General features: G+C 36.8%; 1 protein-coding gene across 2 annotated transcripts in view; it reads left to right on the top strand.

Annotated features, from left to right (window-relative positions):
- Positions 1-15,527, top strand: part of B3GALT1 (beta-1,3-galactosyltransferase 1) — a 747,684-nt gene that overhangs the window by 373,675 nt on the left and 358,482 nt on the right. For both annotated transcript variants that reach the window (XM_069079721.1, XM_069079720.1), the window contains exon 4: positions 9,938-10,006. The gene's annotated coding sequence lies outside the window, so the exon portion shown is untranslated. The remainder of the gene's footprint in view (positions 1-9,937; positions 10,007-15,527) is intronic.

Here is a 15,527-nt window from a genome sequence, read left to right on the forward strand (position 1 = left end):
GGAGCTTAGAGGTCATCATTTTGGCCTCATGAGGCCTCGCTTTACAGACAAGGAACTGAAGCCAAGAGAAATTGAAGATTTGCCCAAGGTCACAGAGCTAACAAAGACTAGAAGCAGGTTTTGATGTCAGATGCAGGCATCTCCCAAATCCAGCAAGTTTTCTACTACACCAAGTCTGTTCTTCAAATGAGGTTAGCTGAGTATTCCTATTGTTACCAAGGAACATACATATGGTATTATTGTTCTGGGAACCATTAATAGTAATCTTAGATTTCAGAGCCATGAAAAAAAATCCTTTCCTTAAAATATGTAGTTGTCATGCTTTAAATATAATCCAGTAGATAGAATGCCAGGTTTGGCTTTGGAAGAACTGAGTTCAAAATCTACTTCTCCTATTTACTACCCATGTGACTGTACACCACTAAGTTTTAGTTTGCTCATGTCTAAAATGAGATGTTTGGACTAGAAAATCTCAAAGCACCCTTCAAACTCTGAATCTTACAAAAATACAGAACAAGAGTGTGAGGCTTGGCAGAGACCTAGGTTCAGCTCTTGCTTATAGTATTTAGCTACTTGTGGGACCTCAGGACCTGCTTGGGATCTTCTCACTTAAATTATCTAGGCAACCTCCTCATTTGTAAAATGGAGATAATAGCTGGGAGGAAAGGACTCTTGAAACCTTAAATAACTACACAAATGTGAGTTACTATAAAGATCCATAAAATATTCTTTGCAGTTGCAAATTCCAAGGTTTAAGACTGCAACAACTGATCCAAAAACTAGACATTCAATTAATTACTCAGTTGCTTGTCTACACAGTGCAGCAAATGGCTTAATGGACCATTTCCTGGTTGTTAACTGTTTTCTTTTTCCTCAGTGGAAGAATTAAAATCTAGGTGGGTGAGGACAAAAGAAAGAGAAATGGTCAAAATAGGAGCTGGTTTTGTTTACCTAAGCAGAGCTTGGTTTTTGTTGGGGAGAGGTGGGGGCGGGGATACTAATTAAATAGAAAATAATACTGTAGACAAACTGAGTTTTTTTTTTTTTAAGCAATCGGGGTTAAGTAACTTGCTCAAGGTTATACGGCCAGTTATTTCTGGGTGTGGTGCTAAGTATCTGAGCCCGGATTTGATCCCCAGGTCATCCCGACACTGGAACTGGTGCTCTTACTCGCTGAGCCACCTGGCCACCCCTAAGAACTGAGTTTTAATCTTATGTCTTTCTCATGTACAAAATGATGGGGCTAGATTAGATGTCTTCCCTCCAATGTGACTTCTTGCTTCACAATTAGAGGATTCTTTAATTGTTTTGGCACCACCTGGGCATGACATAAGCAAGATGTGGAGTACATGAAAAATCATTAAATTTTTTTGTTATTGTTATCCTTTCTTTCCTTCTTCCTTCCTTCCTTCCTTCTTTCCTTCGTTCCTTATTTCCTTCCTTCTTTCCTTCATTCCTTCCTTCCTTCCTTCTTTCCTTCATTCCTTCTTTCCTTCCTTCTTTCCTTCGTTCCTTCGTTCCTTCCTTCTTTCCTCTCTACTGCAATCATGAACACAAAATGAAGGAGGTAGGATTATTTTGCTTGGGAGGGAAAGGCAAATAGAAACCATTTTAATAATAGCTTGAAATACTTAGAATGTTATAGAGAAAATGGTTCTAGTGATAGTGTCAGAAACTAGGAATTAGTTGCTGATTGAGGTGATGGATCTCCTCTGAGAAGAGACCCTACAGCATTTTAGGTATAATCTTCATTGAAGGCAAGGGAATAAACCATATAATTTCCATAAAGTCTCCTTCTATCTCTATGAATTTAAGATTTTTCTTGTTATTTTTTCTTTTAATTTTCACTTCATTCATGTTGTAAAGGAAGAATTAGAACCAATGAGAGGAACCAAGAGAAAGAAGAAATAAAATAACAACAACAAAGAGAGCAAATAGTCTGCTCCCTTCTGCATTCAAACTCTGTAGTTTCTCTGGATGTGGATAGCATTTTCCATCATGAGTTGTCTTAGATCCTTGCATTGCTGAAAATAGCTAAGTCTGTCAAAGTTAGTCATCGCACAATGTGGCTGTATTCAATGTTCTCCTGGTTCTGTTCACTTCACTCAACATCAGTTCATATAAGTCTTTCCAAGTTTTTCTGAAGTCTTCCTGCTCATCATTTCTTATGGCACAATAGTATTTCATTACATTCATATACTACAACTTGTTCGTCATTCCCCAATTGATGGACATGCCCTCAATTTCCAGTTCTTGGCCACCACAAAAAAAAGAGCTGCTATTAAGTATTTTTGTACATGTGGGTCCTTTTCCCTATTTTATGATCTCTTTGGGATACAGAACTAAAAGTGGTATTGCTGGGTCAAATGGTATGCATAGTTTTATACATCTTTGGGCATAGTTCCAAATTGTTGTCCAGAATAGTTGGACCAGCTTAAAACTCCGCCAACAATGCATTGGTGTTCCAATTTTACCACATCTTCTCCAACATTTATTGTTTTCCTGTTTTGTCACATCAGTCAACCTGATAGGTGTGATGTGGCACCTCACAGTTATTTTGATTTGCATTTCTCTTATCAATAGTGATGTAGAGCATTTTTTCATGTGACTATAAATAGCTTTAATTTCTTCCACTGAAAACTGCCTGTTTGTATCCTTTGGCCATTTATCAATTGCAGAATGATTTGTACTCTTATAAATTCAACTCAGTTCTCTATATATTTTAGAAATTAGGCCTTTATTGGAAACAGTGGCTATAAAAATTGTTTCCTAGCTTTCTGCTTCCCTTCTAATATTTAGTTGCATTGGCTTTGATTGTACAAAAATTTTCAATTTAATATTATCAAAATTATCTTTGTATTTCATAATATTCCCTACCTCAGAAATTCTTTCCTTCTCCATAAATCTGACAGGTAAACTATTCTTTGCTCTCCTAATTTACTTACAGTATCAACCTTTATATCTGAATCATGCACCCATTTTGACTTTATCCTGTTATACGGTGTAAGATGTTGGTCTGTGCCTAGTTTCTGCCATATTATTTTTCCAGTTTTCCAGGCAGTTTTTGTTAAATAGTGAGTTCTTATCCCAGAAGCTGGAGTCTTTGAGTATGTCAAACAGTAGATTACCATAGTCAGTGACTATTGTGTCTCATGTACCTCACCTATTCCACCGATCCACCACTCTGTTTCTTCCCCAATACCAAGTAATTTTGATGACTACTGCTCCTTAAGAATTGGTATGGCTAAGTCACTTTCCCTTGCATTTCTTTTCATTAATTTCCTTGATATTCTGGACTTTTCGTTCTCCCAGATGTATTTTCTTATTGTTTTTTGTTAGCTCTACAAAATTTTTTTTGGTAGTTTGATTAGTATGTCACTGAATAAGTAAATTAATTTAGTAAGAATTATGATTTTTATCATATTAACTTGACCTACCCATGAGCAACTGATATTTTTCCAGTTATTTAGATCTGACTTTGTTTGTGTAAAATGTGTTTTGTAATTGTGTTCATGTAGTCCCTGAGTTTGTTTTGGCAGGTAGTCCTAAATATTTTATAGTGTCTACAGTAACTTTAAATGGAACTTCTCTGTCTCTTGCTGTTTGGCATTGTTAGTAATATATGACAATGCTGATGATTTATGTGGGTTTATTTTATATCCTGCAATTTTGCTAATTTTTTTTTCAAAAAGGTTTTACTTGATTCTCTAGGATTCTCTAAGTATAGCATCATATAATCTGTAAAGAGTGAAAACTTTGTTTCTTCTTTGCCTATTCTAATTCCTTTATTTTCTTTTTCTTCCCTTATTGCTAAAGCTAACAATGATAGTACAATGTTGAATAACAGTTGTGATAATGGACATCCTTGTTTCACCCCAGATCTTATTGGAAATGCTTCTAGTTTCATCCCATTACATATAATGCTTGTTGATGGTTTTAAATAGATGCTATCATTTTAAGAAAGACACCATTTGTTCCTATGCTCTCTAGTGTTTTTAATAGGAATGGGTGTTATATTTTGTTAAAAACTTTTTCTGCATCTATTGAGATAATCATATGATTTTTGTTAGTTTTATTTTTGATATGATCAAATATCCTAATATTGAACCATTCCTGGTATAAATCCTCCCTGTTCATAGTGTATTATCCTCAAGATTATATTTTATTTAAAATTTTTGCACCTATATTCATTAGGGAAATTGATCTATAATTTCTTTCTCTGTTTTTGCACTTCCCAGTTTAGGTCTTAGCATTATATTTGTGCCATAAAAAGAATTTAGTAGAACTGCTTCTTCACCAATTTTCCCAAATAGTTTATATAGTATTGGAATTAATTGTTCTTTAAATGTCTGACAGAATTCACTTGTAAATCCATCTGACCCTGGAAATTTTTTCTGAGGAAGTTCAGTAATAGCTCAGTAAATTTCTTTTTTTCTGAAATGGGGTTATTTAAGTATTTTATTTCCTCTTCTGTTAATCTGGGAAATTTGTATTTTGTAAATATTCATCTCTTTCACTAACATTTTCAAATTTATTGGCATATAGTTAGGAAAAATAGCCCCTAATTATCATTTTGATTTTGTTTTCATTGGTGGTGAATTCACACTTTTCATTTTTGATACTGTTAATTTGGTTTTCTCCTTTCTTTGTTTTAATCAAATCAACCAAAGGTTTCTCTATTTTATTGTTTTTTTTTTCATTAAACCAGCTCTTAGTTTTATTAGTTCAGCAGTTTTCTTATTTCAGGTTTATTAATCTCTCCTTTGGGTTTCAGAATTTTTTTTCTTTTCTTTTTTTTTTCGTTTAAATCATTCATTTCCACAAGATTTTGTGTTACAAATTTCCTCCCCATTTTTCCCCTACCCACCACCCCTAAACAGCAATCCCACTGAATATCCCCTACCCCAATCTGATCTCTCCCATATCTTCTCCCATCCCCTCTCTGACTTTCCAGTAGGGCATGGAGGATCTCTATGCCCCAGTACCTGTATATCTTATTTCCCAGTTACATGTAAAATAATAATAATAATAATATTTTTTTACACATTTGATTTTAAACCTTTAAATTCCAGGTTTTTTCCTTAACTCCCTCGTCACCCACCCTTACTGGGAAGATTGTACATGTGTAGCTATGAAAACCATTTCCATAGTGGATATATTGAAAAGACTGACTATATTCCCTCCCTCCTATCCCACCCCACCACTTGTTCTATTCTCTACTTTTATCCTGTCCCTTTTCAAAAGTGTGTGCTTCAGTGGGGCTGCTAGGTGGCACAGTGAATAGAGCACCAGCCCTGGAGTCAGGAGGACTTGAGTTCAAATCTGCACTCAGACACTTGACACACTTACGAGCCATGTGACTTTGGGCAAGTCACTTGACCCCAACTGACTTCCAAAAAACCAAAAAAGAAAAACAAACAAAAAAACAAAACAAATTGGGTGCTTCCAACTTCCCTCCCTGCAGCCTGCCCTCCCTTCCATCATCCCCCCATCTCATCCCCTTCCCCCCTACTCTATTGTACGGTGAGATACCCCATTTAATGTGTATGTCATACCCTCCCTAAGTCAAATTCATTGAGAAAAAGGTTGACTCATTCCCTTTTGCTTTCCTGTTCTTCCCCACCATTGTAACATTTTCCCTTGCCTCTTCTATATGAGATAATTTACTCCATTCTATCTCTCCCCATCTCCTCTCGTTATATTCCTTTTTTCACCTCTTAATTTCACCTTTTAAGTATAATCCCTTCCTATTCAACTGGTCCTGTGCCCTCTGTCTATGTATACCTGTACATATATATATATATATATACACATACTCACATATGTATTCATATGCCCATATACCCTCATATATAGACATATATGTATGTATACACACACATATGCCTTTCCATTCCCATCAACTATTCTTATACTGGGAACAGTTTCATAAGTTACAATTATTGTTTTTCCATGTAGGAATATAAATAGTTCAACTTTGATAAGTTCCTTATGATTTCTTTTCCCTGTTTACCTTCTCATGCTTCTCTTGCTTCTTGTATCTGAATGTCAAATTTTCTATTCAATTCTGGTTTTTTCATCAAGAATGCTTGAAAGTCCTCTATTCTATTGAATGACCATATTTTCCCTTGAAACATGATACTCAGTTGGGCTGGGTAGGTGATCCTTGGTTTTAATCCCAGCTCCTTTGACCTCCAGAATATCATATTCCAAGCCCTTTGATCCCTCAGTGTAGAGGCTGCCAGATCCTGTGTTAACCTGATTTTGTTTTCATAGTATTCAAATTGTTTCTTCCTGGCTTCTTGTAATATTTTCCCCTTGATCTGGGAACTCTGGAACCTGACTATAATATTCCTAGGAGTTTTCTTTTTGGGATCCTTTTCAGGAGGTGATTGGTGGATTCTTTCAACCTTTATTTTGCCCTCTGGTTCTAAAACATCAGGCAATTTTCCTTGAGAATTTCTTGGAGGATGATTTCTTTTTTTTATTGTGGCTTTCAGGTAGTTCAATAATTTTTAAATTATCTCTGGATCTATCTTCCAGGCCAGTGGTTCTCCCAATGAGATATTTCACATTGCCTTCTATTTTTTCATTTGTTTGGATCTGTTTAATAGTATCTTGATTTCTCATAAAGTCACTAGCTTCCATTTGCTCCAATCTAATTCTGAAGTAATGATTCTCTTCAGTGAGCTTTTGAGATTCTTTTTCCATCTGGCAAATTTGGCTTTTTAAGGCATTCTTCTCCTCATTGCCTTTTTGAGCTTCTTTTGCCATTTGAATTAGTCTGTTTTTTAAGGTGTGATTTTCTTCAGTCAGGTTGTTGACTCTCATTTCATAATTTTCTTGCATCATTCTCATTTCTCTTCCCAATTTTTCCTCCAGTTCTCTTATTTGGTTTTCAAAATCCTTCTTAAGCTCCTCTATGGCCTGTAAGCAGCTTATTCTTTTCTTGGATGCTTCTGGTGCAGGAGTTCTGACTTAACTGCTTTCCTCCTGTTCCATGCCCCAATCCTTTTTATCCCCAAAAAAGGAATCCAAAGTTTGACCAATGTGTTTGCCTTGCTTCCCTTGTTTGCTCATGTTGCCACTCAATTACTTGACTTTTGAGCTTTTTGCCACAGTAGAACTCTGCTACCAGAGGGGGGAGCTTTGTCCCAATTGCCGGGGTTTTCTCAGCTTCTGGAGCTATTAGTTGGCTGCCCTCTCAGAAGCCTCTACATACTCTGGCACACTGGTCACACATCCCATGGCCTCCACCCCAAAGAGTGATCCAGATCCAAGCAGGTTAAAGCAAGAGCCATTATCCCTCAGACTGGTGGCTTGGTCCCCCTACAATCTGCAAGCCAGGAGCTCTGAAGCAGTCACTTGTGGCTACATGGCCCCCATGCCTCAGCTGCTTCTTGCCCCAGGGGCAAAGGCCAGACACCCTCCCAAATTCTCAGGTCCCAAAGTCCACACTGCACTGACCTCTCACTTTGTCCTTAGCATCTATGAGTTGATAATTCTGGAAACTGCCACAGCTGCTGGTGATCTGAAGTTTTTCCAGCCATTGGCTGGTTGTGGCTGCCCTGAGGCTAAAACCTTGGGCTCACTTGGGGCTGAACTTGGCTCCCAAAGTGCTGGGCTGGCTGCTTCCTGCTGTCCTGCTGGGCTGTCCTCAAGGGGGAGATTAGTTTCTCTGTGTCATTTTGTGTGTTCTGTAGCTCCAAAGTTTTTTAGAGTTATTTTTCACATGAATTAGAGGAGGTGGGAGAGGGAGCCCTGCAGAAGTCCTGTTTCTATTCCACCATCTTGACTCTGCCCTGGCTTTCAGAATTTCTAATTTGGTACTTAATTGGGGATTTTCAATTTGTTGTTTTTATAACTTTTTTAGTTACATGCCCAATTCATTGATCTCCTCCTTCTCTATTTTATTCATGTAAACATTTAGAGATATAAAACTTCCCCTAAGAACTCATTTTCTGCATCCCAAAAGTTTTGGTATGTTGCTTCATTATTGTCATTCTCTTGGATGAAGTTATTGATTGTTTCTATGATTTGTTGTTTGATATTCTTATTCTTTAGGATTTGATTATTTAGCTTCCAATTAACTTTTAGTCTATCTTTCCACGGCCCTTTGTTACATGTAACTTTTATTGTATCATGATCTGAAAAGGATGTATTTAATATTTCTGCCTTTCTGCATTGGATTGTGAGGTTTTTATGCCCTAATACATGGTCAATTTTTGTGTAGGTGCCATGTACCACCAAGAAAAAGGTATGTTCCTTTCTATCCCCATTCAGTTTTTTCTAGAGGTCTACCATATCTATATTTTCTAAAATTCTATTCACCACTTTAACTTCTTTCTTATTTAATTTATGGTTAGATTTATCTAGTTCTGAGAGGGGGAGGTTCAGGTCCCCCACTAGTATATTTTTGTTTTCTATTTCTTCCTGTAACTACCTTAACTTCTCCTCTAAGAATTCTGATGCTATACCACATTGTGTATATATGTGTAATAATGATATTACTTCGTTGTCTGTGGTACCTTTTAGCAGGATTCAATTTCCTTCTTTATCTCTTTTAATTAGATCTATTTTTGCTTTTACTTTGTCCGAGATCAGGATTGCTACCCTTGCTTTTTTTTTTACTTCTGCTGAAGCATATAATAATATATTAGATATGTTATAATATATGTCTATATATTATGTTATATTATGTTAATTTACATTATGTTATGTTATATTATATTGTATTGTATTATGTTATATTGTATAATATTGTATTGTATCGTATCATGTAATACCATATTATCATATCATGTCATATATTATATCATACAGATAAATATGAATATAATATATTCTCCTCCAGTCTTTTACCTTTACTCTACATGTACCCCTCTGCTTCAAATGTTTCTTGTAAATAACATATTGTAGGATTATGTTTTTCAATCCACTCTGCTATCCACTTCCATTTTATGTGAGAGTTCATCCCAATCACATTCACAGTTATGATTACCATCTATGTCTTTCTCTCCATCCTATTTTCCCCCCATTTATGCTGTTCTCTCTCCTTTTTCCCTTTCCCTCCTGACTAGAGTTTTGCTTTTGTCCATCACCTTCCTCAATCTGCTCTCCCTTCTATTCACCCCATCCTTTTCTTTCCCCTACTACTTCCTAGTTAGACTTCTATACCTAACCAAATACATTATTCTCTCTTTGGGCCAAATCTGATGAGAGTAAGGTTAAAACAATGGTTATCTTCCTCACTTCTTTCCCTCCACTGTAATAGGTCTTTGTGCCTCTTCAAATGATATAATTTACCTTTTTTGCCTTCCCTTTTCTCTACTCCCAGTACAATCCCTTTTCACCACTTATTTAGATTTTGTTATCATCATATCAAAGTCAACTTATGCCCATGCCCTCTGTCTATGTATATTCTTAATGAATGCCATAATAAAGATACAGTTCTTAAGAGTTACAAGTATCATCTTCCCTTGTAGTGATGTAAACAGTTTGTCTTTATTGAATAACATGCTGTTGTTGTTTTTTTCTTTCTTGTTAACCTTTTTTATGCCTCTCTTGAGCCTTGTATTTGAGGATCAAATTTTCTGTTGAGCTCTGGTCTTTTCATCATGAAGGCTTGGAAGTCCCCTATTTCATTGAATATTCATCTCTTCCCATTAAGATTATGCTCAATTTTGCTGGGTAATCAATCCTTAGGTGTAATCCAAGCTCATTTGCCTTATGGAATATCATATTCCAAGCCCTTGAGTTTAAGATTTTAAGAAATGCTGGATCCAATCACTCCCTGTTTAATGATTAAATCCTTATTTAATGATTGGGAATCTGCAGCACTGAAAGGTTAAATGATTTAGGTTATGTGACTTAAACAAGGTTATCACAAGATATAGAATATTAGAAATTCAATTCCTTCTTTCCTTTCCCTATCCAGTAAGCCAAGAAAGAAGAATATCTGAATGCTCCTGTAACCATATCCCCACCACCACCCAAAATAAACAAGGTAAGGATAGTTACAAATAGATATTTTTGTATTTGAAGCTACTTTTAAACATGAAAACTAGGTATACTAAATGCCCTCCACACTGCCCTGCCCCAAAACAGTCTAAGAATAAATGTTGAATTTCTTATTGTTGTCTTTCCTATTCTGATTCCATTGGAAAATGAAACTTTCTCTGAACTACAGATGAAATTCTTAGTGCTGAGTAAAGAAATAGTGTAATTTTTAGTAAGTGCCAACAATTTCCATGTGAATGGGGCCTTTATTAAACATATTTTAACACTCCTGTAGATTAATAATGTGTTAGCAAAAAAAAGACATGTTGAGCTTAGCTCAATTATCCTTCCATCCCAATTATACTGTGACATTAAATCTTGTGACATTTCATAAGAAAGGCCATTTCACCCATGGCTACCTCGAGTGCAGACAATTTATGCAACAGTGTTCCCATAGACAAAATTATGAAAAGCAGGCATTCTAATATGCTGATATGTCTAACTGCCCATGTAAATTAAATAAGGCTTAGCAAAATATATACATTGTTAATATTGTGATTACCTGGTACCTGGGACAAAAGAAAGATTGAAATTAACCACACCAACAGCTTCATCATAAAATTAAACAAATGTACACTGATAAAAATAGGAAAAAAAGATAGTAAAGCAAATAGGATTTTGAAAAATGTTCATATCAGTGAGGGGGACTGAATGGAAGCTGATTTGAAGAACCTGTATCCCTCTATCACAGGTTTTGGACTTGAATCAACCTTAGGCATTCGTTAATATACAGTTAATTTGCCGTTAGAGGTTTCTGAGACTGACTTGACACAGAGCGATTGAAGCATTTGAATTTAACTGATTCCTTTATTTTTTAACTTGGTTTTATTTTAATCATTTTAGTTAATAAGTTTTATTAGCATGCTAAATAACCTCTTAAAAGTGGCAGGTAGGCAGGCAGTGGTGTGGGGGAGGGGAGGAATTAGGTAGGACAATGACAAAAAGCTAGTGGGACTGATCCCCTAATTGCCAACCACTAATTTATTACATAACATGTACTTTTTAGTCACACTGTAGAAATAAAGTAACTGTAGAAATAAAGATCCGGTATTAGGAGATTCTGACAAAGATGCCTATAAGATGCAAAAGTGGCTTCATTTATAATATTTGGGTTTTGTTTACATATTGAAATGACAATCAGCAGAATTTGACATTTTTACTTGAGCAGCTAGTTGGCACAGTGGAGACAGCAGGAGACTTGAGGTCAGGAAGACCTGAGTTCAAATTGTGGCCCAGACACTGTGAGAAACCCAGTTGTGGGGATATAGGACTTCCCAGGCAGGTTCAGGGAGTTAGACCAGACAAGTTTCCACTGTCGACTGCTTCCCTGGGAGCATGCCCTCAGGAAGATCCATGTGGTATGCCCTTTAACACGGCAAACCCCTTCTCACTGAAAGAACTCAGAAAGAGATTGAGCAGAGGAAGACATTTATTACACTTCTCAAGAGAAAGCAAGTGTATTGCTCATTAGGAACACCCACACTGGTACAGGAGCAGGAGTGGGGTTGTACAGTTCTGTCCTTCTTGTTAGAGTTTGGATTAGTTCGAATTCCGCACTTTATTTCCCTACATACTCAGGCAGATTACGTAGGTGTGGCAGTGAGTATACTTGTGACCAGGGGGTGACCTCTAAGGTCCTAGCTGTTTGTCACACCCCCATCTTTCTAGTTCTCCCTGGCCCTAGAATGACCATTGTCTTAGTAAAATAAGATAAATGAGCTTCCCCCACAGCTTGGGAGTGTAAATTATCTCCCAATAAAATCTGTGGGAGCAAAACAAGATACCATAATATTCCCTCACAGATACACTAGTTGTATGCTCCTAGATAAGTTATCTGACCTCTGTCAGCCTCAGACAAGCCTTTCCTTGTCTCTAAAGTAGGAATGATTATAGCACCAACCTGCCAGAGATGTTGTGAGGACAAAATGAGATAATATTTGCAACGCACTTTGCAAACTTGAAAGCACTATGTGAATGACTATTTGTTATTATTGTTATAGTTATTATTTTGTGCCAGACTAGGTTGACTAATTTCTATCTCTACTCTCATACTGAATTTAAAAGTTAATCCAGTTGTTTTGGTTGTATAGACAGAGGAGAATTTGCTAGAGACAAACTTTCTAACCTCTGAGTGTATCTTGCTTTAGAAAAAAAAGAGCTATATGGTAAATGTTTCTTTTTAATGATCCAGGAAAACAGAAATTTATTCAAGTGAATAGGAGAGAAAAATCATAGCCAATGCTCCTGAGATCAGTCTCTTTGTTTAGCAATCTCTACGTCTACAGTGCAGAAACAAGAATCATAGATTAAGAAATCATAGACTATTAGCCCTGCAAAGGCATTAGAGGTAAGATAGTACAATAGTCTCATTTTATTGATGACAGAACTCTGCAGACTGACTAGTTTGGGATTATACCATTAGTTAATGACAGAGCCAAGACATAAAAATCCTTTTGTTTTATTTTTAACCTAAAAATACTGAACATGTCTTCTGTGTTGTCTGGAAGGCCTGGCAGATACTTTATAAAGCTAAGACTGCTGACCTCAATGTTATAATTTCTATGTCATTTATTGGAAAGCTGGTTCCAAACATCTGTCCATACTCTTTCCTTTTAATTTTTTACCCCAAAAGGTTAAGAAAAAAATGTCATATATGATAGAATCATTGTAAGGTAGGGACAATTGATAAAATATTTTCTGCTGAAATGGTTTATGCTTGACATGTACAGCAGCTGGCAAGGTCTCTGACCACTGCCATAAGCATACCCAAAGGGAAAAGTTATTGCCTCACAAGGTCATATCAGGCATAAGCAACAGCTGTGCCTGTGGCACAAATCACCATTGACTGAATCCCTATTATCGTACTAAGTGCCTCTATCGATGAAAACAAATCCGTTAGTCACAGACATACAAAACATTCTCAGACTGACACACACTGGGTATGCCATCCTGGTTGCCTTCCCCAGACACAAGAAATATCCAAGAGTACATATACACCAGAAATAGGATGCCAGACCACCCCAGTAAAGCTGTTTCAGAACAGGGAAGGTCCTGAATTACTTCCCTCCCTCCCTTTGTATTCATTCTGCCCCACACAATACTGAGGTTTGTACTTCACTTAAACGGCAAATGCCAACAGTGTCCTGTTACCTTTCTGCACTTCAATACCCTACTTCACTCTTGTTGCTGCCAATGTGGGCATGCCAATGCATTTCCTATAAAAGGCTGAGACTTCTCCCTTCCTGGCATCTCAGATCTGCTTTGTGACTTTTCCTCTTAACTCTGTACCTCATTCTGCCCGGCTTCATGGAGGATAGATGGGACATCTCTAGACTCCTTTTAAAACCAGTTCATCAGTCCTGTGGCAAAGATGGTTTCTATTCATTCCCTTGACTATCTTAACACTAGTTGTGATGCTTGAACCCTGAAGACATCTCAGCCAACTGGCTAAGGTAGCCAGTAGATGCTTGGCAAATATCTATTTTCTCCTTCATTTAGTTTATACAATTAGCCTTTGTCATGTTTTCCAGAGTTCTCTTATCAGCTACTCTTTTCCCAGTCAATGATCACTACATATTTACCTGCTGCTGTTTTTCAAATCATTTCTATATGTTTACTTTGTCCCCATGTCTGCTTATTGGATTTCCAGTCCTCCTTGAAGATCTGACTCAAATGCTGCCTCCTCTGGGAAGCCTCCGCTTACACCTCTAGTCACTAAGGATCCTTTCCCTCTTGGACCTAAAATAGCATTTGACATGCATCTGTTATGTATTTATCATTCCTCATTTCACATCATAGTAAGTTGTGCACTCATCATAGATTGTGAAATGTATGTCAACAGGGATTTTATCACATTAAAGGTATGTACTTCCCCCAGCATGAGAAGCAAAAGAATACAAATAGACTCTTGGAATTTTCAGAAAAGTTCCCCCATTGACACATAGTTTTATGACAATGTGCAATCCTCCTTTAATTTCCAGTAAAAATCCTGCCTTCTGCAGCAGAGGAGTCAAACTCGTGGCGTACGACCTGAATTGGATTAAAATGTAATTGGGAAATATTTAACAAAATTAATAAAAATACAATACAACATAGATAATATTAATTTGTGGTTTTCTAAGTCAGCATGATGCCAGGGATCCATTTCTATTTGGGTTTGACACTACTGTTTTACAGGAAGCCTTTTCTGATCCCCTTTAATTCTAGTTCCTTCCGTCTTGATAATTTCTGATTTGTGCTATATGTAGTTTATTTATACATAGCTGTTTGTGTGTTGTCTCCCCCATTAGACTGTAAGCTCCTTGAGATAAAGGATTTGTCTTTTGCCTTTGTATCCCTAGTGCTTAACACATAGTAGGTAACTAATGTTTATTGGCTACCTGACTAGCCTCAGGCAAATTTCTAGGCCTTTTTTTTTAAAAACTAAATTATAGAACTGCCTCAGTGGAGAAAGTTACCACACAGATAAATCATATGCCTTTGAGAGGTTTTCCCCCCTGAATATAATAAAGTAGGTACTCCAATGAATCTGTGATCCCATCAGTGAAGGTATACCCTCCAATGATGTATATTGAAGTCCATTCATGCCTGGCCATCCTTGTGGGACTTTTTTCCATGTCCTCACATAAGTTCACATAGATCCACCCAATATGCAAGTGACCCTCTACATAAAACCTTGTCCTCACCTTTTCCTGTCTTCTCCAGCAGATTGCCCCACTTATCATCCCCCCAACCGCTTATCTTCAGTCTGTCCCTATCTACTGGACCCTTCACTTATGCCTACAAAAATGCCACGTCTCCCCTATTCTTCAGAAATCTTAACTTGATTATACCTTCACTATGAGACACAATCCTCTTTCTTTTCTTAGCTAAATTTCTTGAAAAATATCTATACTTAGTTCCTCCTCTTCTTCTCTTCTGATGTTCTCATAAAATTTCTTCAATCTTATTTCCAAACTTATCATTTAACTGAAATTGCTCTCTCCAAAGTCACCGATGATCTCTTCATTGCCAAATGTAATGGCTTTCTCCATTGTCATTCTTTCCTGACCTCTCTGCTGATACTGTCAACTACTCTATCCTTCTTAACAACTCTCTCTTCTCTGGGAAATAATAGCTAGCTAACATTTATAGAGCCTTAACGTGCCAGGCACTGTGCTAAGTGTTTTGACAATTCTGATTTGTTCCTCATAGTTCATGATACTGATCTCTCACCTATCTGATTCTTCTTAGTCTATCGTGCTAGTTCATCTTCCATGTCATGGTCACTACTGTGGATGTGCCCCCAGACTCCATTCTGGACCTTTTTCTCTTTTCTCTCTGTAGTCTTTCCCTTAACTTTGTAGTAACTTTGTAGGTTCCCATGACTTTTCTGTCTATCTCTATGCAGATAACTTCTAGATAGATGATAGATAGATAGATAGATAGATAGATAGATAGATAGATAGATAGATAGATAGATAGATAGA

This window comes from Petaurus breviceps, unplaced genomic scaffold, assembly GCF_028583685.1.
Source record: "Petaurus breviceps papuanus isolate PSGF00001 unplaced genomic scaffold, PetGlider_PUasm1.0 91133, whole genome shotgun sequence".
Classification (NCBI taxonomy): domain Eukaryota; kingdom Metazoa; phylum Chordata; class Mammalia; order Diprotodontia; family Petauridae; genus Petaurus; species Petaurus breviceps.